General features: G+C 32.1%; 1 long non-coding RNA gene across 1 annotated transcript; it reads right to left on the bottom strand.

Annotated features, from left to right (window-relative positions):
* Positions 1 to 19,055: 19,055 nt before the first annotated feature.
* Positions 19,056 to 19,648, bottom strand: LOC100500367 (uncharacterized). Its single transcript, NR_157216.1, has one exon. It is a non-coding gene; the product is annotated as an uncharacterized lncRNA (long non-coding RNA).
* Between the last annotated feature and the right edge of the window lie 1,197 nt (positions 19,649 to 20,845).

The raw sequence follows: 20,845 nt of genomic DNA, 5'->3' as shown, positions 1-20,845 counted from the left end.
CTCGTTATAAGAGGAACTATCACTATGATTCGTATATTCATTTCTTAAGAAGATTGAGCATTAAGTCAAAATGTTTGGACCAAGTGGGAGAATGTAATAATTTTTGGTCCTAAAATTTTGAAAATTTGTAACGCTGGTTAGTTTTGGAAGCCAAATTAAATGGCTGTTAAGGGGTGATAATGACCACTAATGAATTGTAACAACCAATAATGAGTGGTAATGGCTACTAAATGCATTCTTGATGGTAGAATGCCTATATATAGCACATGAATTTGGTCCCTGAGCTCATCCCTTTCGAATTCAGTCTGATACACCATCTAGAGAAAGAAAGAGAGAGAGCTTGGAAGAACCAAAAACAAGAAATTCTTCATGGCAATGGCTGTAGGTATGATTTTGATTTTATTTTCCGCATTTTTGTTAATAACCTGGGTTTCTTTTATAGTTTGTAATATCACATGTTAAAAGATTTAGTCTAACATTTCGAATATGGAAATATCTTTTCTTCCAGAAAAAAATATAATAAGAGTTACAAGAACAAATAAATGTGAATAAACAAACTGGTCCAAATTGATTAAAATTTATCCTCATTAGTGTGTGTATTCTTAATCAGACACAGATTAGCCTAATTCAGACAATAAATGACTTATTTATTTTTGTTTCATATTATGCGTAACCCTGGTTATATGGGCTGGCACAAACCAAAAATATAAAATTAACTATAAAAAAATAAATTACATTTTTTATTTTCATTTGGCAAATTGTTACTATTTAATATATATAGATTTTAAACTGTGCGTTACACAGGTTTCTTTAAATAATATATTTATATTTTATTTAATACTTTCTAGAATATATATTTATTAATAAAATTATTGTTTTAAAATATTTAATATTATTTATATTAAATTTGACGAAGAAGATTACTTATATTTTTAACTAGTCTGTTTATAAATGTTTTAAAAGTGTTTATTGTAAAAAAAATTATTGAAATATTGTGATTTTTATTAATTAAATATAGTTGTTAATTAAGTTAAAATGTTATTTTAGATATTTGGAACAAAAAATTAATATTTTTCATTTTAAATTATTAGTATAGTAAAGATTATTTATCATTAAGACTTATTATCTTTATCTTTATATGTAGAAAAGAGGTTTAGGGGATCTAATTCACTTGGTTGAATAAATTGTATGAGTTATTGTAAATTTCTGTTTTTAAGTCTTATAGATAAAATTAACCCTTACGAATTTAATAGGAATCTATATAATCAGTTTAATTCTTTATAGTAAGTTGATAATATGATTCAAAACTAAAATATGATAATTAAATTGATTGCATCTATGTTAATTTTTAAATTAATAACAAATATTCAGGTATCCATAAAAAAAAACAAATATTCATCTACAACTCAGAAAAAAACAACAACATATATTCACGTATAAACAAATTATATTTGAAACTTGAAAGTGAAGATTAATTAAATGAAAATATGTGTAGAAAAACATATAAGGTAGAACAAATGTATGGTGATGATTTAAATGTTTATCTGAATAAACGAATTGATTTGTGATGAATTAAAAATGTTTATTACATATAAATAATGAAATGGCTAGAAGAATTGATTCTATAAAATATTTTTTAAAAATTAATATTAAATCATATGGATTAAAATCAATAATTTTGAAATATAAGTTTTGATCAATTGTTATAATAGTTTCAAATCAATGACTATTATGAAATTTAAAATCTCAATCCAATTATAAAAGTTCAAACTTTATTTACTTATAGTATATAATTAAATAGATAGATTTATTTATTTCTTTTAAAAAAAGTATATATATTTACTAAATTTAATAAATATACTAATAAAGTACTAGCTAAATAATGTAATAATTTGATGTAAATGTTTTATATTTTAAAAATCGTGTCACTATTCTTCTTTAACATCATTTTGACATCTTATTAACATGACAATTGAGATAAATACGTGGTTTGCATTAATTAGATCCAAAAGTCAAAAAAATATATGCAACAAGTTAGCAAGAAATTAAGGGTCTAAACAGTTTACAACTTAAATGACAAGAAGTAATTAAATTTAATTTGATAAGATTTAAATATGAATTTAGTCTTTTGTAAAAAAATATGAATTTAGTCATGCAAGTTTGTATTTTTATAATTTTAAACTTTCTAATTATTTATTTATTTATTTTTGGTTTTGTAATTTTACATTTTTTCAATTTTTGACTCTATATTTTTTTTTTCATTTTTTATTCATGTGAGTTTGAGTTTTTCTGATTATCAGCTTATAATCACTCTAGAGGCCAATATTTTATGGTTTGTACGTAACTAAAAGATTAAAATAAAAAAATGGCAAGTTGTTAAGCTATCGACAACATTTTTTTGACATTTCTAAGAAAGCTGGTTAGAACTTGTAAGTCCAGCTTCATTAATTAGTTATGCCATTCATAAAAAAAATTAGTTATGTCAATTCTTAAGTTGTTAAGCCAATTTTCCACTGAGGATTGCTCAGATATCAACCATCAGTTCCAATCTTGAGTTGTCAAACAAGGGTCTATTCTTTTGAAATTAATGGTTAATTAAGACAGTCCACTTGTCTACAACCTAATTCGAATTAGACTTTGTCAAGCCATATTTTTTTTTTTCTTTTTATACCAGATATCGTTACTTGTTATTTTGTCAATATTTGTTAATGGAAGATATTTAAAATCCTAATTTCTCTCTCTTCTCTTTTTTCTTGAAGCACTCAATTAATTTTATAACTCTAAGCTAAACATTTATTAGTATGCCGATAGATGAGCAATAATAAAAAAAAAGAATCCTCAAACATAAGAACAACATTTTATTGTGGAGACAGTGGGTCGAAATGGAAATTGAGAATTCCTTGCAAACAAAAACTTGACAAGGCACGTGCTATTGAAAACAACTAAAATTGTTACTGGCTTCCCACTATGTGGCATGTCATTTATCCAGCTTCTTCCTGATTTTGATTGGTCAAAGCTACTGTCCTCAGTCAAACAACCATCGGCACCAGCTTAGAAAATCAGGCCAATGAAGAGAATGAGGGAAAGAAACTTGAAAAAAAGGGCCTTTTCAGACTTGGTTTAATTTTTTTCTTCTTCTCAGCTTTGGAACAATTGTGTTTTAGATCAGTAGTTACTAGGTATTTGCAGTTGTCTGTCACAATGCTTTTCTTTATGAGAATCATTCGTTCAGCATTTAAGTTTTATGAGAATCCAATAAACCTAAGCCTGGCTTGAGTCTCCCATGTTTGACAGAGTCAGAGACACCCGCGCGAGGTTCAAACTTCAAACCGCTTGACAGGGAATTCGGGTGAACGTAACCGCCAAGGAAAATGAACAAGTTCGAGACTTAAGACTTAAAAAGTTTGAAAAATGGAAGGGGTATGATCCTTTAGAGAATGATCCTGTTTCTGTATATCTTTTAGATTTATTGGTAAAAAATCAGCTGTTTCGAAACAACTACTATATATAACTCTTATTGCACTAAATTAATATTATAATATTTTAAAATTGTAAACTTGTTAATTAGTCTAAATAATAATTTAAGTCCACTAACCCACATATTGTATATTTAGGATTATTAATTAATTAATACATTTAGAGGTCGGGTTAAATCTTACACGAAAACAGATTAAGCATTATATTTGCGTGTATAACCTAAGTCAAGGAGTTCCTTCTTTCTCACATGCTGAAACCTTAGTTTACCAAAATTAATGTCTCGTCCTTTACACTAAAAAATTGTTTGGATCCTACATTCTTGCTAGCCAGTTGCATTTCTTGGTATTTTGGCTCTAATGCGAATCAAATATCTATGTTAATTGTCCTGTTAACAAATCAATAAATTGATGTATGACATCTTCTTTCGCGACATACATATAATTAAGAAAAACATATAAAAATTTAAAATTTAATTAAATCAATCTTATTCAAATCATGTAAATAAATTCATGTGAAAAATGGTCATATTCGCTTCACTGTTACTAAATAAAATTTATTAAAAACATTTTCGACTCAAACAAGACCAGTCAAGTTTACAAAAGGAAGCAAGTTAAGAGACAAAATAAAATAAGGTAAAATAGCATGCTTAAAACATCATGCAATTGAAATAGAAACCCATACTTCAATGTCATATCCTATTTGAGCATTGCATCCCAGTATCCGTTAACACGAAGTTCTTTTAAGTTATCTACTTAGTCATCTGCTTCTAAGAACACAAGATTTGAGATCATCACAGGATCCAAACGCAAACAACACATGGGATATGAGTTATCACATTTCTAAATAAAATACAAATAAACAAAGATATAATCAAAATACATTATAAAACTATTTATAACATAACTCAACTTAATACAATCCACGTCACTTTACTACTTTATCATTTAAAATTTATTATAGAAATCATCAATCACATTATATATGAATCACACACTTGAGTCAAGACGTAACAACACTCACAAATTTCATAATCAACAATTCACAGGTGTTATGAAACTATACCGAGACTTTAGCCTATATGTAATGTGGTACCATGTCAGTGAAAAACCACACTAAGGCGCTTAGGAGCACAAAACAAGACACATCACACAATGGGTATGTCCAGTCGCTCACACTAAGTAAACTCATAAGGTGACCAGTCAGGGTCACTTTGTTTTGCGAGAATACTCCAACCATATGGGATCAACATAATCTTAAATGAACACTCAAACCGAGTGTCTTTGCCTCCAAGGCCTAGACTCTGAAGAATCCTTTAGGGCCTGACCTTCCTGATTCAGGTTTAACCCCTAAAACAACTTTTGCATGCAGATACTGCTCATGAATTATATAATACCCACAACCTCACACTTGTGTTTCAAACATGTTTAACACACTGCACTACAATTAAACACTTCAGGTTCCTAACTTGGAACCTTACACTTTCCATTTAACACTTTGCACAGAAATACTTTTCTCAAGGTAATCACCAGTCGGGTTATTGTATAATTCACAACTCACAACACAAGTATTGTCACATAAGGAGTTAACCCCACACTTATTCACAACCATTTCTCATGTCCAGAATTTAACATCTCATAATGTCACAATCCACTATCACATGTTTACGTGTATCTCACAAATTAATGCATGTTCAACTTTGCACTTATACTCAATCTCAATAACAATGTTATGATCTCAAAGTAACATGTTATCTCACAATTCATCACATATTCAATTTATCACTTACACACAATTTCAATCACAATTTCATGATTTCAATGTAACAATATCGTAATTACAATCATACATGAAGAATTATAATACAATAAACATCCAAAAATAAACTCCAATTTATTCCCCTAAGGATCCCTATATATGTTCATTCTAACCCCAATTGTGATAAACTCATCCCTTGCCTTTAAGCAGACTCACATATGTAGTCCGGCAGTGATAGTAGCATCCCTAGTGGTTTCCTAAAATTCCCCAAGCTTTTTATCTGATTACTCTGCTAGTGTTTTCAAGTGTTAGAGAGAAGGATAAGGGATTAGAGCCTTCATTGCATTGTTTGCGGGTGATGAACATTTCTCCCGCCGCAGACATTATTTTGAACCCGCAATGGTGGAGATGTGCGAAAAGGAATTTTGAACCTGATTTTCAAATTTCACGACGATCCAACAGTTAACAAGTCCAGGATCATAGTTTTACTAGGACAAGTTTAGGTGTATGCGGGAAAGTGAGAGCTATGTGCGAGGTACATTTCTCTCACCATAGACATTATGTCACAAATTCCAACGGTGAGGATGCGACAAAATGAGTTTCAAACATAATGTTCTATTTTCACGATGATCCAACAGCTAACGAGTTTGGGATGATAGTTTTACCGTGATAGGTTTGAATGTATGCAGGAAAAAGAGAGAATTTTGGAAGAAGGAGGAGGGAAAATGAAGTTGAAAGGAATAAGCAGTATAAAGATGTGACTAAAAACTAACCTTATATGTCTATTTATAGCTAGAGATTCTCAACTTATTATTTACTTTATTAATTTATTTTATTATTTTATAGATAGGAACTTTATTTCACTACCCATTAAATTAATAAATAAACTATCATTTTTATTTTCTACGAACATATATTTATTTTATTTACCTTTAAACCATTATTTTAATTAATGAAACTATTTCTCTTTAATTTTTCAATTACAAAGTTTTTATTAATTTTCTAAAACTCTATTTATTTTTAAATAAAATTCTTTTTAATTTATTTTATAGCAAATGAGGTGTTATATGATGTGAATAAAGGACAATGGCATAAATTTTTTAAATATGAAACATCAATGTCAGCCTATTTTAAGTAAGATTTTTGTTTATCAGGAAAGAAGTAAATATCATCAATAGAGTACAAGTAGTATCAATTTGATGTAACAAGATGCTATGTTAGAATTTTTCCATAAATTCTCATGTCTACAATTAATTGTAATGTTTTGTTTTGTCATAAACTAGCTAATATATTATGATTCATTTAATGATACTCAAACTCATTAATAATAAGATCAATTCTTGATGGGACTACTATCATGACCACCGATGCAACTACCACTATAATCATCGTCGCCATCAACCACCCCTACTACCTCTGTCGCCATGATCTTTATCGTTGTCACTGTCACCATCATGACCACCACTGTAACCACCACCATGATTGTTGTTGTCGTTACTATCATCGTCAACCACCATCACCTTTGCTATCATGACCATCATTGTCGTCTCTATCGTCATCACCATCATCACTATTGTTATCGCTACCATTGTCATCATCGTCGTTGTCATCAGCATCATGGTGGAGGTGATGGTGACGATCACGATGGTGGTACGGTTGTTATGGACAATGTGATGATGATAGGTTAATGATAAATATTTTAGAATATGCTTTTTTGATGAATCTTTTAGAGATTTAATTATTATATTATGTTTTAATTTGAATTTTTAAATATTAAATATTTTAATCTCAATTGTTTATTTTTTAATCTTTATTTGATTCTTGTTATTACTTGTTTTAACGTAAGAAACAAGAGCCATATTCACAAATATACATCTACCTAATTTGGTTGCATAAAAAAAATATGCACATAAATTTTTAAAAAATTCCTTCTAAATTTTTATTAGAATTCTATTTAGTCTTTAAAATGGTTATTTAATTTAATTTGGTTCTATATAGTTATTATTTAGTTTGATTCTATAAATTTATATACACATTAATTTTTGTCTGTCTTAGTCCTTAAACACAAATGTGCATATTGAGCACTTGGCACCCTCATATGTGTGAATGAGTATGTGAATCCATCAGACAAGCCTCAAAGCCAATCCCAAGCAAAAAACTGTATTTTGAAGTTGATGCATTGTAAGAAGGGCACTTGTACTTGATCCCATAAGTCCTTCACCCAATTTGAGCCACCGAGAATTGGTATGCTCTTGTTCGGTGTTGCTCCAGCGTAACGATTATTCAGAGCAACATAAGCGTTGCCGTTTGCTGCTATTAAAAGTGATATCGAGCAACGATGCTCTTTTATTTTAACTTCCTCTTCTGCCTTTTCTATTTTCCCCTTCCACCATGCTTACACTACCTCCTTCAAAAGGATAGTGTCGCTCCTTGAATTGCCGCACTATGTTTGTGGCACCACTATCATAGTGTTGCCATTGTGGTCCTTGATATAGAAGCACAAAAGGAGAGGAGAAGATGAGGAAGGGAGAGAAGAGAAAAAACAAAAGGGTAAATTTGAGAAATAAAAAGAAAAGAGAAAATAAACCAAAAAAATTTCAAGCTAACAAATAGGTCCATAGAAATTTCAGATGACAATTTAGTCCATCCGAGTCCGTAGCATACTTAGCAAATTTCTCACTATCAAAATGGTCCAATAATGTCATGCAGACTTTGTCGTACATGAACAAGAAAAAATTGACAGTGTGAGAGATTTGTCCACTTTTTATAAATTAAGGGACAAAATTTTATTTTTTCAAAATTCAGTTTCTGATTCAGTATGAAAACCTGAATGGTAAACAAAGCCTTACGAATGTGTATATATATGTATCTTTTAGATTTATTGGTAAAAAATTAGCTGTTCCAAAAGAACAACTATATATAGCTCTTATTGCACTAAATTAATATTATAATATTTAAAATTATAAACTTGTTAATTTGTCTAATTAATAATTTAAGTCCACTAACCTACATATTGTATATTTAGGATTATTAATTATTATATGTAGAGGTCGGGTTAAATCTTATAAGAAAATAGACTAAACATCATATTTGCGTTTATGCACCCAAGTCAAGGAGTTCCTTCTTTCTCACATATTGAAATGCTAGTTTACCAAAATTAACATCTCGTCATTTACACTAAAAAATTGTTTGGATCCTACATTTTGCTAGCTAGTTGCATTTCTTGGTATTTTGGTTCTAATGTGAACCAAATATCTATGTTAATTGCCCTGTTAGCACGTCGACAAAGTGATGTGAATATAGGACAATGGAATAGTTTTTGAAAATATGAAACATTAATGTCAGTGTTACAACTCACGAAGATAAGCCAACAAAATCAAGGATTAAAAGTGCATCGGCATGGGCAACTGATTATATTATTTAAACAGATGATAGAATTTCTTTTAGTTAGTCTTGTTATCTTATATTTAGCATAGTTTGTTTTCAATTTAGTTTATCTTAAAGACACAAGATTAGGATTCTGTTAGTTTGTGCCTCTATAAATAAGTCTATTATACAACTTGCTAGGGTATGAATAATTGAATTTGATTCAAGAAACTGTCTCTTGTGGAGTTTGAAGCTTGACTCGAATAAAGCTTAACATTGGTGCTTTCATTGACTTATTCCATGGTTGACGGAACCCGACTTAGCAAAATCGAGAATGAGTTGTCTCGTATCGAGGCACAAAACTCGAGTTTCCAAGAGTGCATGGCAGCACAAATGACCCAACTCATGTCTTTGTTACAAAAGAAGAAATCAGATGATGAAAACCTTGACGCCGAGTCAACGCACTCGATTTTGCAAATCCCGGCGCGTTATTCCACCACACGCATATCCACCAAAGATTTCAAGATTGATCTTCCTAAGTTCGACGGAATCAATGTTGATGATTGGATTTTTCATTTTGAGGAGTATTTTGATGTTGCACAAACTCCTTTGGAGCAATGTATCAAAGTTGCGAGTTTTTACATGATAGGACCTGCCTATGTTTGGTACAAGTGGATGATTCATAAAAATTACTCTCAAGATTGGACGATTTTTGTTGATGCGTTATACAAACATTTTGGCTCAAACCTTTACACCAACCCGCAAGAAGCACTCACAGAATTGAAACAACAAGGCACAGTGAAAGAATATCAAACACAATTCGAGGCTCTCTCCACTAGAGTCAATGGGTTGACAAAACAATGGCTTGTTAGTTTCTTTGTGGCTGGTCTCAACGATTACTTAAAGTGTCAATTACGGTTGACCAAACCACCGTCTTACCATGAGGCAGTTGCTCTAGCCCTTCTCCATGAACAAAACTATGCCACTCTACAAAAATCATTGACACAATCGTCAATTTTTTTCTCCTATTTCTACACGACCTAGTACACTTCGAACCCCTGCCGCACACCCAGCTACAAATCCTATCAACCAGCTACCTACTTCGAACGCTATCGCTTCCAATAAGCCCCACGAATCTTCCTCCATGTCGACCCCACAGACTCTTGTTGCCAGCCAAACAACGACCAAACCTCCATACAAACGTTTTACTGGCACAGAGTTGCGTGAACGATGCTGTTTGGAACTTTGCTATTATTGTGATGAGAAATACAATCCATCGCACAATTGCCAGGCCAAGTGTCATATCCTATTAGCACCTGATGATCTGGTAGATGTATGCCACGGCCTGTTGGATGCTGATGCAAGTAACAATGCAGCCATCGAGGGAACGGGGGTTCCAGACATTAGTTTTAACTCCCTATCAAGAGAATATAGTCCTTGCACGTTATGACTAAAAGGGACTTACCAGGGGCATACCTTTAACATATTGGTGGATAGTGGCAGTTCATTCAATTTTATAAAACCTGCAGTTGCTCGCCGTTTAAGGGTTCACGTCACTAATATTGAACCATTCAAAGTTTTTGTGGGCAGCGACGATTTTATATGGTGCAACACCGGCATCTATGATGTTCCAATTTTAGAGCAAGGCATTTATTTTCCGGTTGACCTCCACCACTAAGAAATTTTTGGTGCTGATATGGTTTTTGGTTTGTCATGGTTACAAAGCTTGGGTCCAATGTTGACCAACTACAACCGATTAACAATGGAATTTGATTATCATGGGACTCCTATCATTTTGCATGTTGAGCACTTGTTAAGTCCTAACCCAATCAAGAACTGTCGCATTAACCATATGCTCCTTCATGATGATATTTCCTCATTGTGCACTATGCAAGTATGCCAGCCAGATAAACCGACTGCTAATTTTCCGCTAGTAGTTCAAGAATTGTTGAAAAAATATGTTGCTGTTTTTCAGGAGCCTAAGGGTTTACCACCTACAAGGGATATTTCACACCGCATTCCTTTGTATTCAAATTCAAAATCAATATAGATCAAACCATATAAATATCCTTACTTCCAAAAAATAGAAATTGAACCATTGGTGACTGAAATGCATCATTCTGGCATCATTCGTGATAGCACGAGCCCTTTCTCTTCCCCAGTACTCCTAGTAAAAAAGAAGGATGGATCTTGGCCTCAACGCCATTACTATCCGTGACTCATTTTCGATGCCTACAATCAAGGAGATTATGGATGAATTGTAGGGTGCCGTCACTTTCACCAAACTGGATTTATGCTCAGGATATCACCAAATTCGTATGGAGGAAAGTGACATACATAAGACAACTTTTCATACTCATAATGATCACTATGAATTTTTAGTCATGCCATTTGGACTTACCAATGCTCCAGCTACTTTTCAGGCTACCATGAATCAAATTTTTTGACCTTTCTTATGTAACTTTGTGACCGTATTCCTTGACGATATTTTGATCTATAGCAAAACTTGGGAGGACCATCTTCATCATCTTCGATTGGTTCTGGAGACACTACGAACTCATTCTTTTTTTTGCCAAGCTTACTGAATGTGATTTTTGCAAAGACTCAGTGCATTATTTAGGACATGTCATATCCGCTAAAGGTGTGGAGGTTGATAACTCTAAAATTGACACTATTCTATCTTGGCCATTACCATACACTATTAAGCAGTTACCGGGTTTCTAGGTCTCACTGGTTACTATCGTCGTTTTGTAAAGGGCTATGCCACCATTGCTTTTCCCCTGATGGAGATGTTGAAATGCAACAGTTTTCATTGGACTTCCGAATCTGAAATGACATTCAAGTTACTCAAGCAAGCTCTGACTTCGACACCAATACTCGCTCTTCCAAATTTTTCGCTTCCGTTTGAGGTCGAGACTGATGCTAGCACTACAGGAATTGGTGCAGTGTTGACTCAGCAAGGTCATCCATTGGCTTTCTTTAGTAAGAAGCTTTCACGCCGCATGAGCAACGCATCTAGTTATGCGCGTGAACTCTATGCTATTACGCAGGATGTTGCGAGATGGCAACATTACTTATTAGGAAGAAAATTCACCATTAAAATAGATCATAAGAGCTTGAAAGAGTTGATGTCGCAAGTGATACAAACTCCCGACTAGCAATACTATCTTATGAAACTCTTGGGGTATGAATTTGACATTGTCTACCGTCCCGAGAACACAAATTATGTTGCTGATTCCTTATCTCGACTGCCAGCTGAACATTATCATATTTACACTCAAGTGGAAAACACAATTATATCAGAGTTACGGAATGCCAATACATTGGAGCCCGAACTCCTTAAGTTCCATGCACTTCATGGCCAGAACAAGCTTCCTCCTAATTTTGAGGTTCACAACGGTCTTCTTTTGTATCATTCTTGCCTATACATCCCACAGGACTCGCCTTTAGTAACCAAGGTGTTGTATGAATTTCACTCTACCCCATAAGGAGGGCATGCAGGAACCTTAAGAACATATAAACGAGTGGCAGAACAATTTTACTGGAAAGGGATGCAGCAATCAGTTAAAAAATATATGGCGACATGTATTCAATGCCAACAAACCAAGAACATCACTACCAAGTCGCAAGGCCTTCTTCAACCTCTATCGATTCCCACTACTCCATGGACAGAAATTTCAATGGACTTTATCGTCGACCTTCCTTATTCTAATGGGTTCACAACAATCTTTGTTGTGGTAGATCATTTAACTAAGACAGCACATTTCATGCCTCTCAAAACGGGATTCACAGCAAAGATCGTGGCTCTTGTATTCTTAGACTATATAGTTAAATTACACGGGTTTCCTCAAGGCATCATTTCAGATAGAGACCCAATAATTTTAAGTGCTTTTTGGAGTCAACTCATGCATTCAGGAGGAACTGATCTTCACCACTCAACGACATATCATCCACAAAGCGATGGCTAGACTGAGGTAGTCAATCGTTGCCTTGAGCAATATCTTTGAGTTTTTGCTTCTGATCATCCACATCAGTGGCATACTTACTTACCTTGGGCGGAGTTAAATTATAATACTATGTATCATACTGCCATAGGGATGACCCCTCATTAGGCATTATATGGTTCTAACCCAAGGTTATTGCCATCTTATACACCAAGAAAGACTTCAGTAGACGAGGAGGATTCCATGTTGATCAATCAACAAGAAATTCAGAACGAACTAGAAGCTAATCTGACTAGAGCACAAACTCGAATGAAAAAATGTGCCGACTCTAATCAACTTGACAAGAATTTCGAAGTGGACCAATGGGTGTGGGTAAAATTTCACGCTTACCGCCAACAATCTGCTGCTCGCAGACTCAACTTTAAGCTCTCTAAGCGGTATTTTGGACCTTTTCAGATCTTGGAATGCATTGGCAAGGTGGCATACCAACTAGATTTTCCATCCAATAGTCGAATTCATCCGGTTTTCCATGTTTCCTTACTAAAGGCTTACTCAAGTCCAACTCCTCCTGTGTCCATCACATGTGATGATCATCCAAAACACCAGTTACCTACACCGCAAGCTATCATTTCTGAACGTAGTGTCCCAATTCCAGAGGGAAATCAATATTGAGTTTTGGTCGAATGGGCTAACGAGCCATGCAAAGAAGCTACTTGGAAGTCATGGGATATTCTAGTCAACCTCTATACCGAGGCAGCCTTTGAGGACAAGGTCCTTTTCCGTGGGAGGGGTAATGTTACAACTCACGAAGATAAGCCAATAGAATCAAGGATTAAAAGTGTACCGGCATGAGCAACTGATTATATTATTTAAACAGATGATAGGATTTCTCTTAGTTAGTTATGTTATCTTATGTTTAGCATAGTTTGTTTTTGATTTAGTTTATCTTAAAGACACAAGATTAGGATTTTGTTAGTTTGTGTCTCTATAAATAAGTCTATTATACAACTTGCAAGGGTATGAATAATTGAATTTGATTCAAGAGACTGTCTCTTGTGGAGTTTGAAGCTTGACTCGAATAAAGCTTAACAGTCAGCCTATTTCAAGTAAGATTTTTTTATCAGGAGAGAAGTAAATATCATTAATAGAATACAAGTAGTATCAATTTCATGTAACCAGATGGTATGTTGGAATTTTTTCATAAACTCTCGTGATTACAAGTAATTTTAATATTTATTTTTGTCATAAACTAACTAATATATTATGATTCATTTGATGATAGTCAAACTCATTAATAATAAGAATAATTCTTGATGGAGTCACTATCGTGACCACCGTTGCAACCGCTACCATAATCGTCATTGTCATCAACCGTCACCCCCATTGTCACAATCTTTGCCATCATGACCTATGTCACCCTTGTTTCAAGACCATCATCGTTGTTGTTGTCATGAACATCATGGTGGGAGTTGCGATGATAATCATGATGGTGATATATACGATTGTTATGGACAACATGATGATGATGGATTAATTATTATATTATAATTTAATTTAAATTTTTAAATATTAAATATTTTAATCTCATCTATCTATTATTTTTAATGTTGATTCGACACTAGTGTCATGTAAGAAACAAGAGTTGTATTCATAATATATTAAATCATCCTAGAAACTCATATTCTTTTCTAGTCCTTTTTGTCCCTTAGCCCTAAATCAACTTTTTATTTGTTTTGAAAGAACAATGTTAGTTGTTAATTTATTAGTTTTTATTTGTGGGAATGATTTTAATTTATGACTTCTCTTTTTTCTTCTTTTCATTTTTTCTTAAGTACCACATCAATCTTATAACTCCCAAGATATATCTCTATTTAATTGACATGGTACAAATTTCTTTGAAACGTAGGGTTATTTACTCAAATTTCTTTAGTCATTTTTAGTATCACAATCATTTTAGCACAGTGTGGCAACATTGAGATCGGGCATTTCAATTCCAACAAATACAGATTCTCTCTGGGACGTAGGCTTCATACGTTTGGAGATCTAAATTCTTTAATTTTGGTGGTATATTCATAAGTTATTAGATGGTTACTTTTGGTGATTTGGATGCATACGGTTTGTTCCAAATGCCTTACATATGGGGAAGTGGTTATTTTTATATATGCACAATCTGTATATAAATTTAAATAACTTCTACGGCCATAAAAGTCATTTGAACCAGCAAAAAAAAATCGACTAGGCATTGTAGTTTTTGCTTAAGCTGGGTATTTATACTCTCTTTCTGTAAGTTGCTTTGGTATCCCTTATACCAGCAAAAAAAAAAAAAAGCAGTCTGATCTTATTCTTTGCATAATAGGCTAGACAACTACCTGAAAGGAATAATTAATTGGTCAGTGTTATTTTTCAATACATTTGCATTAGCATCAGTCAGCAACACCAATATTTTAATGTTCCTTGTATTCAATAGTACTTTGAAAGGACTTGACGATACTCCATTACCTAAATCCATGGCTGGTGCTAGGTGGATTGTTGTTAAAGTAACTAATTTAAACAATGCTTTTACTTATATATATTTTATGCCTGCGTACACTAATTTGTAGTTAACGTTGAATATATAAATTTCATTATGTATTTGGTGTAATAGAAAAAAAGGAAGCACTGAGTGTGGCTATTACGTGATGCATTGGATGTCAACTATAATCTTAGGAAGTTTCAGAAATAATTGGGAAACGGTAATTGTTTATTTCAAACAAATTTGATTTTGTTATCATTGATATTATATTATTAACTTATGTTTTATTTTATTATGCAATATTTTAATGATGTTAGACCTTTGGAATCAAATAGATTGAAGGCGCTTCGCATCCCGTGGGCAAACTATTATCTCAAAGTTAGAAATGAAACTTAGGATGTTAGACGACTTTGTAATTTTAGTTTACTTAATTAGTTTACTAGCTTGTTTTACATTTTTTACAATTGATGTTTCTTTTTAACATTGAATATTCTTTATTCATAGTTATTAATAAATTATTTATTGATAGTTATCAATTGATTTTTTACAATTGATAGTTTACTAGCTAGCTTTATGCTAAAAACTATTTCAAAACAGAATGCAAATGATATATGTTGTGCTTTGTGGTCTGATTTCAAATTTGCAGGTTAATTTTTGGATTTATTGAAAAAATAGACAGTGTATTAAAAAAAATTCCTAATAACAACATCGATTTTTTAAAAAAACCGATGTTAACCTACACAAACAACATCGGTTTTTCCAAAAACCGATGTTAACTGTTACCTTAACATCGATTTTCTACAAAAACCAATGTTAACGTTGTCACTTAACATCTGTTTTTGTTATAAACCAATGTTAACATTGGAAGTTAACATCGGTTTTCTACAAAAACTGATGTTAACGTATCAGTTAACATCGATTTTATACAAAAACCGATGCTAACTGCCAATGTTGGTATGAACATTGATACCTTTCTTTGTGTAATTCTTATTACATAACATCGGTTATTTAAATAACCGATATTATCATTTTTAGGTTAACATCGATTTTCAAAAACTGATATTAGCATTAATACTTTCTACGTCGGTACTTTCAACATCGATTGAAAGTCCTAAATAACCAATGTAAAAAACATATTTCCAGTATTGCTCTCATTTATGACTAGTATTAATTTTTTAAATTCTCTCTTCTCTCATAAATATACATCTACCTAAATTTGGTTGCATAAAAAAATGTACACATAAATTTAAAAATTTTGTCTGCTAAATTTTTATTAGAATTGTAGTCTTTGAGTGGCTATTCAATTTAAACTAGTTATAAAATAAATATGACAAGTGACGTGAGGCTTTCATACACGTCAGTCCTCCATGTCGATCTATTGTTACGGGAGCACGGACACATCGCTCTTAACAACCGAGTTATTGGACAAATATTTTATCTCAACATACCTCAATATTTGAATATCGATAATGTTACAACCCCCTTATCAAGTGACAAAAACTTTATTATCTTTAAGAAATGAATTATCTATAAGCCATGACTTATCGACTAGTTATTAGCTACAAGATAGGAATCATCTGCAAGGGTTGCACCACTGTAACAACCCATACAAAGAAGAACCCATAGCTCATATCCGACTTTATAAATACCAAATTCTATCTCACAATTTTCATTTCATTCTCAACTTACTCATGTACTTTAACATCGAAGTCCTTTATTTTGCAGATTCCCTTCGTATTCTCCTAACCTAACAAAAGGTACCTACAATCTGACATGTGAAATTGTGGAGCCCTTCTTGGCCACGTCCGAAGTCGATCAACTCCAAATTTTGGTAAGTAAAGTTCTATAAAGTTATTATAAAGTTTGATTCTATAAATTTATATGCACACATTAATTTGTGTGTCTTAGTCCTTAAACTCAAATGTGCAAAAGTTGCAACAAATTAATCCAACTATTTATTATAAGCATGTATGCCGTGAACTAATTTTTCAGTAAATAATATAATTTTTGGATCATATTGATTAGGTGTTGTTTAAAATCTTAATCTAACAATTCACAAAAGTTTAAATTTCATTTACTTATAGTACATGGATAGATAGATTTAAAAAAGTATATAGATTTATTATATTTAATAAATATACTATGTACTAGCCAAATAATGTAATAGGTTGAAGTTAATGTTTCATATTACAAAAATCATGTAACTATTCTTGGTTAACATCAATTTGACATTTTATTAACCTGACAATTGAGATAAATATGTGGTTTGCATTAGATCCAAAAGGCAAAAAAATACATGCAACTAACTAGTAAGAGATTAAGGGTTCAAATAATTTACAACGTAGATGACGAAAAGTATATTTGATTCGATAAGATTTAAAAATCAATTTAGTATTTTGTAAAAAAAAATATGAATTTAGTCTTGCAAGTTTATACTTTAATTTTTAATTTTAATCTTTATAATTATTTATTTATTTATGGTTTTATAATTTTACATTTTTTCAATTTCGACTATATAATTTGTTTTCCTTCAAGTGAGTTTGAGTTTTTCTAACTAGCAGCTTATAACCATTCTAGAGGCCAATATTTTACGGTCTATATTTAAGTGAAATACTAAAATAAAAAAAATGGCACTTTGTTAAGCAGTTTACAACTTTTGATGACATTTTCAAGGAAGCTGGTTAGAACTCGTAAGTATAGCTTCGTTAATTAGTAATGTTCTTTTAAAAAATTAGTTATGTCAATTCATAACTTGTTAAGCCAATTTTCCACTGAGGATTGCTCATAGAGTTGTCAAACAACGAGTCCAGTCTATTCTTTGAAATTAATGGTTAAGGTAGCTCACTTATATACAACCTAACTCAAATTATACTTTGTCAAGCTATATTTTTTCTTTTTATACCAGATAATGTTAGTTGTTTCTTTATCAATATTTGTTAGTGAAAGAGATTCGGGTTCACAATTTCTCTCTCTTCTTCTTTTTCATGAACCCCCAATCAATCATATATATTCCTATCAACGAAGTATAAATTTCTTTGAAACATAGGATTATTTACTCAAATTTCTATATTTATTTTTAGTATCACGGTCATGATCACTATCATTTTAGCATAGTATGGAAACGTTGAAATCGGGAATTTCAATTCCAACAAATACGGATTCTCCTTGGGACGTAGGCTTCATACGTTTAGTGATCTAAATTCTTTAAGTTTGGTGGTATATTCATAAGTTATTAGATAGTTACTTTTGGTGATTTGGATGCTTACGGTTTGTTCCAACTGCCCTACATATGGGGAAGTGGTTATTTTTATATATGCACAATCTGTATATAAATTTAAATAACCACTACGGCCAAAAAAGTCATTTGGACCAGCAAAAAAAAATCGACTAGGCGTTGTAGTTTTTGCTTAAGCTGGGTATTTATACTCTCTTTCTGTAAGCTGCTCTGGTATCCCTTATACCCATTTTCTTTATAATATTCATATTTTATTTATCGACAAAAAAATATCACGTGCGTACGTAATCTTTTATTAACTCAAATTTTTGTTTGATGTATATGTAAAAGCATTTTTATATGTTGATCTTTGGCTTAGTTATTGGCACACCTTGTGCTTATAATTTGGTCATCTAATTAAAAAAATTCATGATCAGTTCACAAAAAAAAATTATGATCTTAAGCATGTTAAACAATGACTTGAATGCTTGAATTATATTGTGCCTGGAAAAACAAGAAAAAAGCTGCTGAAATCCATAACTCTGATTCTGAACAAGCTGCTAGCACTAAAATCAAATTACTAAATTTTAACTTTTTAAGATTTGAAAAAGAGCCAACGAGAGGTTAACCCGCATGATTAGTCTTCTACCCTTACAAAGATAGGATTTGAGGTCGATTCTACAAATCCTCGCTCAGATTTGGTTGGTGTAGTTTTGTATGCATGGAAGCAACCCTTCTCTCAATCAATTTTGTTTTCCATAAATAAAATATGAATAAATTACGCAAATAGATATAATACTTTATTGATTACCAATGTAAAGCCATAATAAACAAGTACAAAATAAGAGAAATATGAATAAAACAGAAAAACAAGCAAAGGACGATTGTGAAATTATAAGGAACCCTTATATGTGTCCTGTCCGTTATTTTTTTTTTCCTTTTAAATTTTATTATAAATCAGCCACATCCAGATACAAGCTTAAGACACATCACGATATTCACTAATGCATTTGAGAAAGTTAAATTATTCTAATAAGCACACTAACTGAAGATGAGGTAGACACATTCTGCTGCTGCTGCTGCAAAGAGTACTATAGGGACATTGATCGATCTTAAGGTTTCCCCTTGGAAGTAGATCTATACAATGGTGGGGGCTTATAAGTAGGGAGTGGTTTCCCCTTGGAAGTAGATCTATACAATGGTGGGGGCTTATAAGTAGGGAGTAGCCGTGGTATCCTACAACCACCATCAGGACAAGAAGGAGGTCGCAAAGGAGAATACCATGGCCACAACCAAGCAAGCGTCGAAGGGGTGAAGAAGGTAAGCGAAAGGAACAAAACTAGCAAGGCAGAGTATGACATCTTCATATTCATAGCCTTCTATTGTATTGTATTAAAGCAAAAAGTGTTTTATATATGCCAACCGGGTCCTCGTCTCCAACTATGAAGTAAGTCCCGGTCAAATTTATCAACGCGCAAATGAATGCTTAACTCATAAACAGCTAATAACGAGAACCTTCCTCATTAGTCATTAGTCATCACTCATCACACACACGAGTTTGCTGACGTACACCCGTCTGTTTTGTTCGGAAGGAATGCGTTAACTAATAATAACTACTTATTTTAATTTTAAAATACACCTGGTGCAGCTCGTGAGACTTCTTAAAAAACATAAAATGTGGGATTTGTTAATATATATACATATTGATTTTTAAAAAGAAATATGTCATGAAATTATATCTTTTTTTAGTATAATTACATTAATAATCAATATCATAAATTTTGAAAGAAAAATAATAAATTCTTTTGTTTTAGCAATTTTTATTTAGAGATATAATGATAATTTACCATTCAATTTAAAAAAACAAAAATTTCTCGCTCTCATTTCTGATTAGTATTAATTTATAAATTCTCTCTTCTCTCATACATATACATCTACCTAAATTTGGTGGCATAAAAATGTACACATAAATTTAATTTTTTTGTCTTCTAAATCTTTATTAGAATTCTAATCTTTAAATGGCTATTCAATTAATCTGGTTCTTGCATTGCCTGGGTTCTGAACATGACAAGCGACCTAACGCTTCCATACACACGTTAATCCTTTATGTTAGTCCTATCATAGGAGCATGGACACATCGCAATTAGCAGTCGGGCTACTAGGACAACATGTTAACTCTATATACCTCAATATTTGAATATTGATAATGTTATAAGTCACAACTTATCTACAAAATAGGAATTATCTGAAATTATGTAAACAAGGACCTAAAGCTCATATCTGACTTTATAAATATCAGGTTCTATCTCACCATTTTATTTTCATTTCATTCTCAACTCAATTACTTGAACATCTTGTAGATTCCCCCCGTGTTCTCCTAACCTAATAGAGGGTACCTATAGTCTATAGTCCGAAGTGTGAAATTGTGGAATCCCTCTTGACCATGTCGACCCTAACCTCACTCAACTCCAAATTTTGGTAAGTACAATTCTATAGTTATTATTAAGTTTGATTCTATAAATTTATATACACATTAGTTTGTGTGTGTCTTAGTCCTTAAACACAAATATGCAAAAG

This window comes from Glycine max, chromosome 10 (assembly GCF_000004515.6).
Source record: "Glycine max cultivar Williams 82 chromosome 10, Glycine_max_v4.0, whole genome shotgun sequence".
Classification (NCBI taxonomy): domain Eukaryota; kingdom Viridiplantae; phylum Streptophyta; class Magnoliopsida; order Fabales; family Fabaceae; genus Glycine; species Glycine max.
The sequence above is the reverse complement of the archived record's forward strand: the minus strand, read 5'-3'. Positions and strand labels throughout refer to the sequence as shown.